This window comes from Tursiops truncatus, chromosome 7 (genome assembly GCF_011762595.2).
Source record: "Tursiops truncatus isolate mTurTru1 chromosome 7, mTurTru1.mat.Y, whole genome shotgun sequence".
NCBI classification, from domain to species: Eukaryota; Metazoa; Chordata; class Mammalia; order Artiodactyla; family Delphinidae; genus Tursiops; species Tursiops truncatus.
In genome coordinates, this window is record NC_047040.1 from 113,664,041 (window position 1) to 113,678,662 (window position 14,622).

General features: G+C 46.1%; 1 protein-coding gene across 6 annotated transcripts in view; it reads right to left on the bottom strand.

Annotated features, from left to right (window-relative positions):
* PTPN4 (protein tyrosine phosphatase non-receptor type 4) overlaps positions 1 to 556 on the bottom strand; it is a 178,315-nt gene extending 177,759 nt beyond the window's left edge. For 4 of the 6 annotated variants that reach the window (XM_019932323.3, XM_019932322.3, XM_073807865.1 and 1 more), the window contains exon 1: positions 207 to 555. The gene's annotated coding sequence lies outside the window, so the exon portion shown is untranslated. Of the gene's footprint in view, positions 1 to 206 lie in introns of all 6 variants that reach the window. The other 2 variants (XM_019932320.3, XM_019932319.3) reach the window with 1 other exon arrangement.
* Between the last annotated feature and the right edge of the window lie 14,066 nt (positions 557 to 14,622).

A 14,622-nucleotide genomic window follows, 5' to 3' on the forward strand; every position in this document is an offset into this window, starting at 1 on the left:
TAGGGGCCCTGGAACATTCCATCCCCTCTCCCCCGGCTGCCCCACAACAAAGACTGCAACCAAAACCCGCAGGAGGTCGGAGAGCAGAGGCCCCTCGAAGAAAGGGAGGGGGCAAAAAGCATCCTCTTCCCCTGAGATCCGGCCGCAGGTACCAGCCTCGCGCGCCACGCAGGGCCGGCCGCCGGCGGGGACCCAGAGCCTCTTACCTTCGTGCCCCAGCCGCGTCCTCCCGGCTGCAGAAGAAAAGCCTGGAGGCCCGGCCGCGCCGCCCCCGGGGCTCCCTCAGCGCCCGCCCAGCAGCCGGCGCCGCAGCGGCCGCGCCACGGCCCCGAGCCGCCGGCACCACCTCATACTGCGGGGCTGCCGCGCGCTCCCGCACCTCCCTGCGGGGACGAGCTAATCCAGCCCCGCAGTGGGGCCGCGGAGAAGGCGGCCCGGGGACGCCGGCGTCCTGAGAGAACAATGTGGGGCCGCGAGGAGGAGGAGCGGAACACCGCGGCGCGAGCGGGCGGACAGCAATCCCGGGCAGCGTTTGTGTGCGAGCGTGCAACGGGCGCTCGGCCCCTCCCTCCTCCTCCTCCCCCTGCCCCCCACCCCCCGCCGTCTCCTCCTCCCTCAAGCACACCCCGTCTCCCAGGCCGCAGCATAGCAACCGAACATGGCGGCTGCGCAGACGCCGCCAGTCAGCGGCCGGGAGCAGCGGCGGCGGCCACGGGAGGCGATCTCGCGAGAGGCGAGGCCGAGCCCCCTCCCGCCGGCGCGGGCTGGAAGCGGCTGCACAAGCCGGAGCGCGGGGGACGCGCAGGTGCGAGGGAGGCGGGACCTGGGTAGGTGGGAGGGGCTGGAGGAGGGGGCGGAGCGCCGTGGCTCCACCCCGTGGCCCCGCGGCTGTTGGTCACTGAAACTGCGAAACCCCTCCGCCGCCCCCCCCACGCAGGACCGACTGACCTGAGGGGCAAAAACCCAAGTTTGAAGAGGAAAACCAGACCTCTTGGCCCCAGGTGGTCCGCACTTCAATGCTGAAAGAGGATACAGGTTTAGGATGCAGTTTTGAATCATTTCCTCTCCTAAATATAGACCCTGAAACAAAGAACAAACAGCGTTCATCTCTAAAACAAACGTTTGGTTGCCTCTGTGTGCCAGGAACGGTGTGCTTTTAAAGGTGGAATTCTTTCGTTCTAAACACGCGTATGAACTGGGTGTTACCAGCCGGGGTTTTTAGCCAGGTGCATTCTAAAATCTTACTGATGGTACGAATGTATTGGCGGTGAGACAGATGCCTGCGGGCTGGGTGGTAGCTGAAATGATGCCAGGGGGAATTTGGGGGCGGTCACATTTCCTTTCCAAATTCATTCTTGTCTGAGCCCTTTCCTGTCGTGTGCCACCTTCGTGCTCTTCCTCGCTCTTAGCTTCAGCACCCCACCAGGGCCGGCCTTCTTAAAACGTCCTTTCAAAAATCACTTTCCCTCCAAGCCGACAAAAGGCCTGTTCACTCATCAGGGGTGGTTTTTGCAAGATGAAACCTTGCAAATTTGTACAAATGTGTGAAAGACGGCATTTTCTATTGAGCCTCTTCTCCCTCGCACCCCGGCTCAGTTTTTCCATTTGAAGAAGACAGCCTGTCAGTCCGTATTGCTCTGCTTTACCTCTTCGAATGACTTTCCTTCCCAGAGCTTAGTTCCAGCCCGTGCTCATCCGTCCTTCCCAGACAGGCTTTCCTGCCTCTACTTCTCCGTTTTCTGTGCCTTTGTTCATGCTATTCCCTCTACCGAAATGCTCTTCCCTTCATCTCCACCTGTCAACAGTCAAGTCATCCGCCAACCGCAGATCACAGAGGACTGCCACCGGAAGTAAGAATTTCTTCCTCCTCTGACATGATACTTCTAGGTTTATACCTCCCTTTTTCTTATCACATTTTATTACATTTTATTATAGGATCCCGGGCTTCCCTGGTGGCGCAGTAGTTAAGAATCCGCCTGTCAATGCAGGGGACACGGGTTCGAGCCCTAGTCCGGGAAGATCCCACATGCCGCGGAGCAACGAAGCCCGTGTGCCGCAACTACTGAGCCTGCGCTCTAGAGCCTGCGAGCCACAACTACTGAAGCCTGTGAGCCTAGAGCCCGAGCTCCGCAACAAGAGAAGCCACCGCAATGAGAAGCCCGCGCACCACAAAGAATAGTGGCCCCCGCTCGCCGCAACTAGAGAAAGCCCACGTGCAGCAACGAAGACCCAACACAGCCAGAAACAATGAATAAAATAAAATAAATATAGGATCCTCATCCCCGTGTGGGTCTTATTGCCGCTGTCCATGGGGAGCTGCTGGAGGTGAGGACCCTGTCTTGGCCGTCTTTGTGTCCCTCTTATGCCTGATGACAGTGACATTGCCTGGTGTCCAAAAAGTTTGTTGAAAGAATGAACTGCTTAAAACTTTAATTGGTGGGATTTCGAGAAGGTACTTGAGACAGAGCAGGCTCTTACTCAGCTTCAAACCTGGTAAACTGCTGTGTCTCTGAGCGATTCACATCTGGTCTGAATCTGTCTTTGTTGATGCCCTGTAGAGCCTCGTAACTAGTCCCCCAACTAACCTTCCTATCTCCAGACCTTCTCCCTCAGCCCCTTCTTCCTACCCTCATCCGTAAACCACAGTGACCTTTCATACAAATAGAAATCTCACTTATAATATAAATATAGCTGGAGTCTCAACCTTGGAGGGACAGGAGGGGGATACCCTTTGCTTTGGGAAACGGCACAGGATGAATCATTTAAGGTAAATGGATGGAAGCCTCCTATCTGTCTACTATTCTTTAGGAAAACTGTGAAGTCACTTTTTAAAAAGTGAGATATAGCTGACATACTGTAGTGCTTTTTAGTATATTTGCAAAGTTGTGCAGCCATCACTACTACCTGATTGCAGAACACTTTCATCACCCCAAAATGAAACCCCATACGCGTTAGCAGTCCCTCCCCAGTCCCTCCTCCCCCAGCCACTGATAACCACTAATCTACTTTCTGTCTCTAGGGATTTGCCTGCTTCGGACATTTCCTATAAACGGAATCGTACGTTCTGCAAATTCTCTCTGAAAATGCGTGCATTTTTGCTTTTATTTAAATTATAACCTTTAAAAAATTAATAGATGCCTATTCTGGATCATTTTGATGACCACCTTGTCACCAAACACTGCCACTTGATTTAGTACTTGGCACCAAGAACTATAATTTTAACCTTCTTGGGCTAATGAGAAAAAAAATAGAATACTCCTTGTAGAGATAGCCTTCCAGCTAGACGAAGGTCAAGCGTCCTCATGGCACACTGTGCAAAAGTTTCACAGAAATTCAAATACAGAATATTGGGATAATTAAGTCAATTATAAGCTCGCCTAAAAAATCCCGTACCAGTGGGGTGGAGGGATAAATTAGGAGGTGGGATTAACATATACACACTACCATATATAAAATAGATAAACAACAAGGACCCACTGTAAGGCCCAAGTAGGCACTATAGCGTAAGGCACTATATTCAATCCTCTGTAATAACCTCTACGGGAAAAGAATCTGAAAAAGAATAGATATATGAATATGTATAACTAAATCATTTTGCTGTATGCCTGAAACTAACACAACAGTGTAAATCAACTATACTTCAATATAAAAATAAAAATTTTAAAAAACACCATACCATAGCAGTGAGTTTCATAGTCTCATCACAAAGAACAATTTAATTTCAGCAAAATTTCATCTACATTACATACCTAACATTAATTGAAATTTTAATTTTGTTAATGTGCAAAATTGTTGTCATTTTATAGGTGTAGAAAGGCTATGAGAATAAGGACTTTATACCTAATCTTGTATTTACACAAAATGAAGAAACATAATCTAAAGAATTTAAATTGAGAGTTGGCAAGATTTTTTTTTTCAGCTCAGAGTGGCCTCAAACATTACTAGATATTGACAGACACTGCTCTTAACTGATTGTTTTTTTTTTGCGGTACGCGGGCCTCTCACTGTTGTGGCCTCTCCCGTTGCAGAGCCCAGGCTCCGGACGTGCAGGCTCAGCGGCCATGGCTCACGGGCCCAGCCGCTCCGTGGCATGTGGGATCTTCCCGGACCAGGGCACGAACCCGTTTCCCCTGCATCGGCAGGTGGACTCTCAACCACTGCGCCACCAGGAAAGCCCTGATTTTTTTCCCTTTGTCTGTGCCTGCCCTTGGCTGTGCTTTGGGAGAGTTAAGAGCAAGGGTTGTGTCCACACTTGGAGGGTGTTGGCAGAGAGGACTGGCCTTGCACTGTGTGATTGACGCCCAACCCTGGGTAGCTATAGCCAGAAGGGAAAAGGCGTTCGTTCTAGCTTGTGCAGCCAAGCCAGGCTGTCTGGGCTGTGGCGGTGACCTCTGGCAGCCACAAGGCAGCAGGGAGGGAGCTTCAACCAGGTCTTGTGGCCAACTGACCAGCCACTGTGCTCCCCCCACCCCCGCCTCCACATCAGCAACTTGGGAGGACCCCTTTGGAAGAATGATAAGCCCTTGGGTCACTGGGGATCTGCAAGGAGGAGAACCCCACAGGAAAGCTGGACTCAGCTTGCTGGGTAGAACTCAAGAGTGATATGAATTTAACATTAAAAACACACGACTTAAGGGACTTTCCTGGTGGTGCAGTGGTTGGGACTCCAACGCTCCCACCGCAGGGGGCCCGGGTTCAATCCCGGGTCAGGGAACTAGATCCCATATGCATGCCGCAACTAAGAGTTTGCATGCCACAACTAAGGAGCCTGCCTGCTGCAACTAAGACCCGGTGCAACCAAATAAAAAAAAAAAAAAGGAAGAAAGACTTAAAGTGACTCAACTTTGTTGCCTAAGCTGGTGAGGTGAGGTGGGACATACAAGGTACACTGGCTTTCAGACACCTGCTTTCTGACATGTGGCCTTAACTGGATATCTGTCTGCCTTAGCTGGACAATGAAGGGGAATTTCATCTTTTCTCCTGTCTGGAGTCTTCAGGCATAACTTGAAGCAAAGCAAAACAAGACAAACAAATTTAGACTTAAACCTTTGAAGAAGTGTCATGCATTTTCCCAAGAAGTTCAGAATCCTATGGCTTGGGCTTCCTTTAGTCACAGGGCTCCCTTAAATGTACTTTTGAAAATAGGTATTTATTTTTAAAAATTACATGTATCTCTGAGAAAGGTGGCCCAGATTAGTCACTCTGTCGATATGACCCTCTCCCTCTTCTCTTGCCAGCAATTTTTTTCTTTCTTCCTTTCTTCTTTTCTTTCTTTCTTTCTTTTCTTTCCTGCTTTCTTTCTTTCTCAGTCTTTCCCTTTTCCTTCCTTCCTTCCTCCCCCCACTCCCTCCCTCCCTCTCTCTTTCTTTCTTCTTTCCTCCCTTCCTTCCTGTCTATAGCAGGAGAAGACCCCAATTAGCAATCCCTGGTATCAAGAACTATGCATTAAAATGTAAATTTTTAAAAGCAAAGACTTCCTCCTACTCCCAGTCCCACTCTCCAAAGGTAAGCACTATTAACAGCTTCTTATGTATACTTCCAGAATCTTCTCTGCATCTGTAAGCTTAGTATCTTTTTTCCCCAACTACAATGTCTTTTTCCCATACATACTATATTTTACTTACAAATGTCATTAATGACATATACGGATATATGTCATTCTCTCTAAGGGCTGTATCACACTGTATTTAATCTTCTCTAATAAATGGGTGTTTAGGCCATTTCTGGTTCTTTGCTATGATATACAACTCTGTAAAGAACATTTTCACGACAAAGCTTTGCACATAAGAAAAGCATTTCTTTAAGACAAATTTCTTGAAATACAGTCGCTGGCTTGAAGTGTATGGGCATGTTTAATTTTGATAAATGTTGCCAACTTCATTACCAATTGCATCCACCAACTATGTGTGAGTTATTATTATTCATCTCTTCTGTATCATTTCTAGGTTTTGCATTTTCCTCAAACCAAAATAAACAACAATGACAAAAGAAGAAAACCCATATTTTCTTCTAGTACTTTTAGTATTTTTTTTTTAATACTTAAATCTATGACCCATCTGGAAATAATGCTGATGTAAGGAAATAGGGATCCTGCGTAATTCTTTTTAATGGTTTTCCAGTTGTCTCAGTATCACCTTATTGAATAATCCATTACACACACACACACACACACACACACACACACACACACACAAACAACTGTTTGGTAAATTTTTTTCTTCAAATACTAAATTCTAAATTTTGAATTGGAAATTTTTTAGTTTACTCCACAGAGCTATCTAGTCTGTATTAGTTTCCTCTTGCTGCTGTAACAAATCACCACAACTTTAGTGGCTTAAAACAACACAAACGTATTATATTACGGTTCTGGACATAAGAAATATCCAAACTGGGTTGACAGGCTGTGCTCCTCCACAGGGCCCAGGGAGAGTCTCTTTCCTCGTCTCTCCGGCTGCTAGAGGCCCCCTTCCTCTGTCTTCAGACACAGCAGCCTAGCAGGTTCACGTCTCTCTGTCTTGTTACATTCTCTGTCTTCCAAAGCCCTCTTGCGTCCCTCTTATAGGGGCCCTGTGATTACACTGGGTCCACTCACATAACACAGGATAATCTCTCCATCTCAAGATTTACAATCTTGAGATTGTAATCTTAATTTACAATCACATCAGCAAAGTCTCTTTTGCCATGTCAGCTACGTATTCACACAATCACCCTGTGCATGAGGGTGTGAGCATCTTTGGAAACCATTACTCGGTGAGTCACAGTCTCTAACACCAAACTTTTTAGCTATTAGAGTCTCAAATAAGTTGTAATAACTGAAAGAGTGAATTTCTTCTCATGACTTCTTTTTCCAAGATGAACATATTTTTAGTCATATGAATTTAAAATATATGAACCCCACAGAAGACCTAAATAGATATGTCTCCAAAGAAGACATAGAGATGGCCAAGGGGCACATGAAAAGATGCTCAACGTCGTTAATTATTAGAGAAATGCAAGTCAAAACTATAATGAGGTATCCCCTCACACCAGTCAGAACAGCCATCATGAAAAAGTCTACAAATAATATATGCTAGAGAGGGTGTGAAGAAAAGGGAACCCTCCTACGCTGTTGGTGGGAATGTAAATTGGTGCAGCCACTCTGGAGAACAGTATGGAGGTTCCTTAAAAAATTAAAAATAGAACTACCATATGACCCAGCAATCCCACTCCTGGGCATATATCCAGACAAAACTATAATTCAAAAATATACATGCACCCCTATGTTCATAGCAGCACTATTTATAATACCCAAGACGTGGAAGCAACCTAAGTGTCCATCGACAGATGAATGGACAAAGAAGATATGGTATATATGTACAATGGAATACTACTCAGCCATAAAAAAGAATGAAATAATGCCATTTGCAGCAACATGGATGGACCTAGAGATGATCATGCTAAGTGAAGTAAGTCAGAAAGAGAAAGACAAATGTCATATGATATCACTTGTATGTGGAATCTAAAATATGACACAAATGAACTTATCTATGAAACAGAAACAGACTCACAGACGTAGAGAACAAACTTGTGCTTGGGAAGGGGGAGGGGGTGTGGTGGAGGGATGGATTAGGAGTTCGGGATTAGCAGATGCAAATTATTATATACAGGATGGATAAACAACAAGGTCCTACTGTAGAGCACAGGGAACTATACTCAATATCCTGTAATAAACCATACGGAAAAGAAAATGTAAAAGAATATATATATATATATATATAGCTGAACCACTTTGCTGTACAGCAGAAATTAACACATTGTAAATCAACTATACTTCAATAAAATCGATTTTTAAAAAAGAAAAAAATAATAAAATATATGAGTCCCAGATTGTGACTAAAATATTAAATTACATCAATAGCACATATGGTGTGCCTAGTGTGGGATCTATATATTATCTGAAAAAACTTATTTGTAAATGTAGGTGAATATGATCCATATAAGTGCATTCATAGGACACTGGTCACCCATATTATAAGCTGGTTAACCTGTATCTCAGTCTTTTTATTTTAAATATTAATGCAAATTTAATTGTCATAATTTTCATTTATTTAAAAACACATGCATTGCTCACATACTATTTGCGAGGCACTGGGAATGCAGGTAACAGGTGGCCCTTGCCCTGAAGGCAAGAATTTTTCATTCTTAGGTTGTGACTCATCAGAGGGCTGTGAAATCAGTTTGGTGGATCACAACTAGTATTTTAAAAGAGAAATGAACTAGCACAGACCAGAAAACATCAGAATGCACCGCACAAAGCGAAAGTAAACATGGGACTGTGAAACTTCAGGTATGTGTTTGTGCACTTGTATGTATGTGAACTTCGACACGAAACGTGAAATGTCTTTCTTACTTTGGAGGTGGTGGCCAAAAAAGTTTGAGAGCCTCTAGTTGAGGGAGAATGAATAAGCACACCAACAATACAAATCTGTATGAGAAGCGCTTTCATAGATTAATCCTCATGAGGGCGGCACCGTGGCTGTGTCACTCACCATTATCTCATCACAGCCTGACCTAACGTCTGATATATAATCAGCCCTCGGTTATTCTTCCCGAGTAAACGGATGAATGAGGTGGGCCTGGGGTGCCAGGGAAAGCAGTAGGAGGCCAGAGGACGAGCACGTTTTGTCCTTACCTTTGCAGGACTCCTCTGGGAGCTGAGGGCTGTGGGGACAGGTCTGGAGAGGAACTTGATCAGATGCAGAATTGAAGGCTGGGCAGTGAAGCCTGGGGGACCTTGAGTGACATCTAGTGGCTTCTTGGACCAAATGGGCGGCGCCAGCCTCAGGAATCCCCCATTAGGTGGAGTAATATGGGATAAGCTGTTTGCTTTAAGGGGAAGAGAAAAAAAGGGCTCCATTCCTGCACAGTGTATAAGTGTTCCTTTATTTGTAGATGAATCCTGTGGGTTTAGTGGTCTGTGCTCTTTTTTTATGTGTTGGCTTTGTCCGAAGGGGCTTGCTCATCACATTAGAACATCTTGATCAAACCTCATGCCTTTGCAGCCTGTTACTCAGCACCTGGGACAGCACTTTCAGGTGTGGTTCAGGTGTGTAATAAACACCTGCTGGTGTCTGGCTGACACGTTTAATCATTCATTCAACCTGTGCTCGCAGATTGGCTCTCACCCACATTCAGGATTCTCATCCCCGGCCACACATTAGAAACACCAAGGGCGTTTTTAATAAATATAGAAGACTTTGCCCACCCTTACCCTACCTCCATGATTACTTAGTTGATCGGGGTGGATCCCAGCCTTCTCTTATAGATACGCGTATAGATTTTTTTTCAGTTCCCAAGGGGATCCTACCGGGCAGCAGGGCTGAGACCCACAGCTCCCACTTGGACAGGCACCAGATGTAATGGGGCATCAGTGTAAAACGGGACTGTCTGCCTCCGAGATCAGTGCTTCTCAAACTGCCTGGGGTGAAGGACCAGTCTTTGTGGACACACATTTCTGTAAGATACAAATAAAAGGAAATTCCTAGAAAATTATATGAGAAGGCAAAGACACATAATAAAATCCAAGCCCCAACTGTTCATTAGATTCACCAGAAATTAATTTCTTGGTTAAATTTCTCTAAAAGGTTCTGACAGCTTAATCTGAATGTATGTACTTGTTGTGAGCTGGTGACAAACCACCTGCAGGACGGCACTTGGTTATGCTCTAGATCAGGGGTCCCCAACCCCCCAGGCCTCGGACTGGTACCGGTGGGCAGCCTGTTAGCAGTTGGGCGGCACAGCAGGAGGTGAGCGGCGGGCGGGCGAGCGAACCTTCACCTGCCGCTCCCCATTCCTCCCCGTGGCTCGCATCACCGCCTGAACCATCCGTGCCCCCCTCACCGTGGAAAAACTGGCGTCCACGAAACCGGTCCCTGGTGCCGGGAGGGCTGGGGACCGCTGCCCTAGACGGAGGTGGGGGCGAGGGGAAGACAGGATGCAAAACCCACCGGCAGAGCCCATGGGGCCACCAGGGCCGAGGGCCAGTCCTCAGCTCCCCGGAGCCAAACTTTGCTCTGATCAGAGCACCCACACGATCAGGCATTTGGCACTGTCCATGTGCCAGAAGTTTTTTGGAAACTGGTTATTAAGCAAAGGTCACTCCACTCTCTTTTTAAAGCAAATGTTCCTTTCCAGGGACCAGACACTGATGTTTGCTGTAGGGATACCCTCCTTCCGGGATGAAGGTCCTCAGGCATGAGGTGATTCTTTAGGAAACAGAGGGTGATGCCCTCTCTGCCCCGTGATGGCTCATTCAGTCCAGCGATGCGATGCTCACGCCCACTCCCCGCAGATGTCTCTCTCTTGAACAGTGGTTAATAAATAAACACAGGCAGACTGACGGCTGTACTTCCGTCACTGACAGCTGTCACTTCTAGCTGTACCTCTGTCCAGCAGGCAGGCTCAATACACTAGATTAAGTTACCACTTGCTTCTACAACTGGGTCTTTGTCCTAAGCCTTTTTTTTTTTTTAGTGCTTTAAGATACCCCGATTTAATCACAGTGGTAAATTGAGAATTTTTCCAAGGCTGTGCCTTGTTTCTTTCTTTATCTTTTTTTTTTTGAAGTGGACAATTTTTAAAGTCTTTATTGAATTTGTTACAATATTGGTTTTGTTTTGTGTTTTGGTTTTTTGGCCACAAAGCATGTGGGATCTTAACTGCCTGACCAGCCCCTGCATTGGAAGGCAAAGTCTTAACCACAGGACCACCAGAGAAGTCCCCCGTGCCTTGTTTCTGTTTTGGGCATACAACACTTGTAATGATCATACGTATCAGAATCTTTCCATCCATGGATGTTTTATATGCCTAGGGGATGAGGAAGGGAAGGAAGGATTTTTTTTCAGGATCACAGGTATGGTCATTATGGGAAAAAGAGTAGGAGAAATATAATCCAAACAGGAGAGATCTGCAATTGTATCTTCATTTAGCTTGTAGAGAAGAGGGAGCAGGTGTCATTAGAAAGGGTGATAACTGTAAGGTGTATCTCTTTTCTTTACAAGCATATATTGTCAGAATCTACATATCTAAATTAGTGCAGTCCTCCAACTTCGTCATTCGGGGAGACTATATGTTTTTCCAACAACTTGACCGTTTCTCAAATACCGTCAACCTCCCTCTGAGTTCATCTCTACCACCCAAGTTCCTTTACGAGAGGATGCTGTGATCTGTCCCTTGAAGGTACTCTGCCACCCCAACCCCTATTCTGAACCAATCCTGGTTGAAGCAGGAGGGATCCTAGGACCTCTAACCCCACCAGCGGGACTGAACACTCGACTTACTTCAGTGCCTTCTGTGTGCCGGGCGCCACCCCAGGATCTGGGCTTGCAGAGATGAATACAACACAGCACCCGCCCCCCAAAGACTTTGCCGACCAGTGGAGAAAGGGTTGATCTAAAGCCTGTACGTTCATTCTCCCGCTCTTTACATGGGGTAAAGTCTCTGAGTATTCATGGAGCTGAGACCAAGTATGGGAGATCTGTGTGTGTTGACATAAGGCACACACTCCAGTTCCTGGGATATGTCTTTAAAGTCACCCTCGGATTGTTGAAAGTTTGGCTAAAATCCAACCGTGAGCGTGGAGCATGTTGCTCCAGATAAAATCCAAGTTTATGCAAATGGGCAGCCGCAGGTCCCCCTGTTTTAAAGCTCCTACGAAATGAAGGCAATGTAAAATGGCAGTTTTGAAAAGACCAAAAAATGTCAAAGTCGCTTTGAGGCAGTTTTCAAAATCCTTCATTCACAGGATGAGAGATTTAACTTTGGTCTGAATTATTTTGATATCAATGACATCAAACCAATTAGCTACTGGATCAATTCAGTGGAGAAAAAGAGCTTTTAAATGATTAAGAAGTGGGGTTGTTTTGTTATGGTTGAGGACATGTTATTGACTTTATACTAACATTCTAGACATTAGTTCTTAGATTTTTGTGTCCCCCCAAAATAATTTGTAACATGTTTATTAGAAACTCCAGTGGTGCATATGGTTAAAGCGACCCTGCCTCTTTACGACTGGAGACCATTCGAATTGATCCATTTGCTTTGACTGTGTAGGGTATGGTGTCTGGCGGCCCCTCCCCGACATCATCTGTGTACTGTTAGGTAAGGTACTTGTTCTGGGCCGAATTACGTCCTCCCCAAAATTTGTATGTTGAAATCCTAATCCACAATACCTCAGAACGGGACTGTGTTTGGAGATGGGGGTCTGTAAAGAAGTAAGTTAAAATGAGGTCCGTAAGGTGGCCCCTCATCCAGTGTGACTGCTGTTCTTTTAAAAAGAAGAAATTTAGACACAGACATGCACAGAGAGAGGACCAGGTCAATACACTGCAGGAGGTGGCCGTCTGCACACCAAGGAGGGAGACCTCAGAAGAAATCAAACTGCCCACACTTTGATCTTGCACTTCCAGCCTCCAGAGATGTGGGGAAATCAATTTTTGTTGATTAAGCCACCCAGTCTGCAGTACTTTGTTATGGCAGCCCTAGACAACTAATACACTACTCCAACCCTCTGTGCTTGCTTCTGCATCTGCAAAATGGGAATAATAATATAGGCACTTATCTCAAAGGATTATTATGGAGATGAAGAGAACTAGCAAACACGAAGCACCTAGCCCTGTTAGCACTGATTGGACACTTACCCTGTGCCATGCCTATTAAATTACGGCTCCCATCTCCCCTCTGAGCAAGACATATATACCCATTTTGCAGATAAGGAAATTCGAAGTTGGAGGTTTCAGCAAGCCCAATCCCATTTAATATTGACCTCCCGCATGGAGCTATAAAAATTGACAAGTGTTATACATAAATGTAAGCCACTCACATTGTCAAATGTACAGCAGTGTGCTGTCCGCAGCCAGCATGGAGAGAGCCTAAGCCAAGAGGAAAGAACAGGAATTAGGATGGAGAGGTGGACCGCCTTCACATCTGTGTGTCATAAACTTGGTGTTGACAGCAGAGAAGAGCCATAGAAGGAGGTGTGACCACCTGGATGTTCTATACAGGCCACTGTGATGATAGGGGAACGCAGACTGGGGGGTGAGGAGGGTCAGACCCTTGTAATGTCCCAGAGGCTTACGATAAGTGCTTGAGCCAGGGTGGAAATTGTGGATATAAAAGAGAACAGAGGTCCTTGAGATATGAAGTGGACGACCCAATCATTTATCACATGACCCAGGCGAGACCCAGGTTTCTGGCTTGCCCGGGGGCTGGATGGGAACAGTGTCAGTCCCCAGGGTCAGGAGCACAAGATTAAGGGGGGCGGATTTGAAAGTGATTACGGTGAATCCAATTTAGAAGAAGCTGAACTGGAGATACCTGCGAGATTCTAGGTAGAACCATCCAGAAGTCAATGAAATATACAGAGTCCCAGCCCCCGTCTCCAGCCTGCACTGGAGTTAGAGGTTTGAGCTGGTAGGTCATAAGGACAGTGTCTGGAGGGGGACGAGAAGAAGGAAGGGAGAGAATCCTGCGGAGTGAACTCCAGCGTTTGGGAATAGGCCCCTGTGCTGGACCAGTCGGGGTGGGGAGAGAGGAGGGTCACAGGCTTCAAGGGAGGAGAGCCTGTCCAGACCACCACAGAGGTTGACAGCACAATGTGCTCCGGAGCCGAGGAAGCTGTGGGTGGAAAAGGATGCCCGAGACTGGGAGTCTAATATTCATTCATGACCTTTGCTAGACAGTTTCAGGGAAGAGGTGGGAGTGCAAGGCAGACGACACTGAGTTGAATAGGGAGTGGGAAGCAGAGACAGAGTGAAGACAGCTTACAGGCAGCTGCGTTGATTAAGGGAAGTGAGAGGAAAAAAGGGAGGGGACAGGACTGAGGGGAAACTTTGCTTAGAACATTGTGCCAACACTGCTGTGTCATGGGGTTCGAGTTTCCATGAGAGTCAGTGAATATTCTCTTTTAAAAAATCACAGTTAATAAACGTTAACCCAAGGTAACCTTTTGGTAAATGAATAGTCGCGCTTCACCAGCTCCCCAGTGACTCTGGAGCAGCCTGTAGGGTTGTGAGGGCTCCATCGCCTGCCTCTCAACAACTTTTGTCCCCTCCTTCTTGCTAACGGAACCCAATTTTATGGCGTGACAGTTTGCCCAGCCCCATAGTATAAGTTGTGATTGTTCTAAGACATTTAATGTTATGCTGTTTCCCTTCTCCAGTAACTGGTCTGCTGTGTGTGTGTGTGTGTGTGTGTGTGTGTGTGTGTGTGTGTGTGTGTGAGACCCAGTTCTACCTGTGAGATGCTGGGGGAAATTTGCTGAGGGCATCTGGAAGAGGTTTCCTCCTCTTCCCTCACCCCCTAAAAAGAGAGGAAAATGAGGAGAAAGCCATTTTTCCATCCTTCTCCCTCCGTTCTGTTTAGGACTTAAAAATAATTGTAAGGAAGTCCAACAAGGTTGTGATTTTTTTCCAACAATGATTCCTTTGATGTATCTTTAGAAAATTCAAATTGAAAATTATTTCAAAAAGCAAGTTTTTAACAGTATGGAGGTTCCTCAAACAACTAAAAATAGAACTACCATGTGATCCAGAAATTCCACTGCTGTGTATTTATCTGAAGAAAATGAAAACACTAATTCTAAAA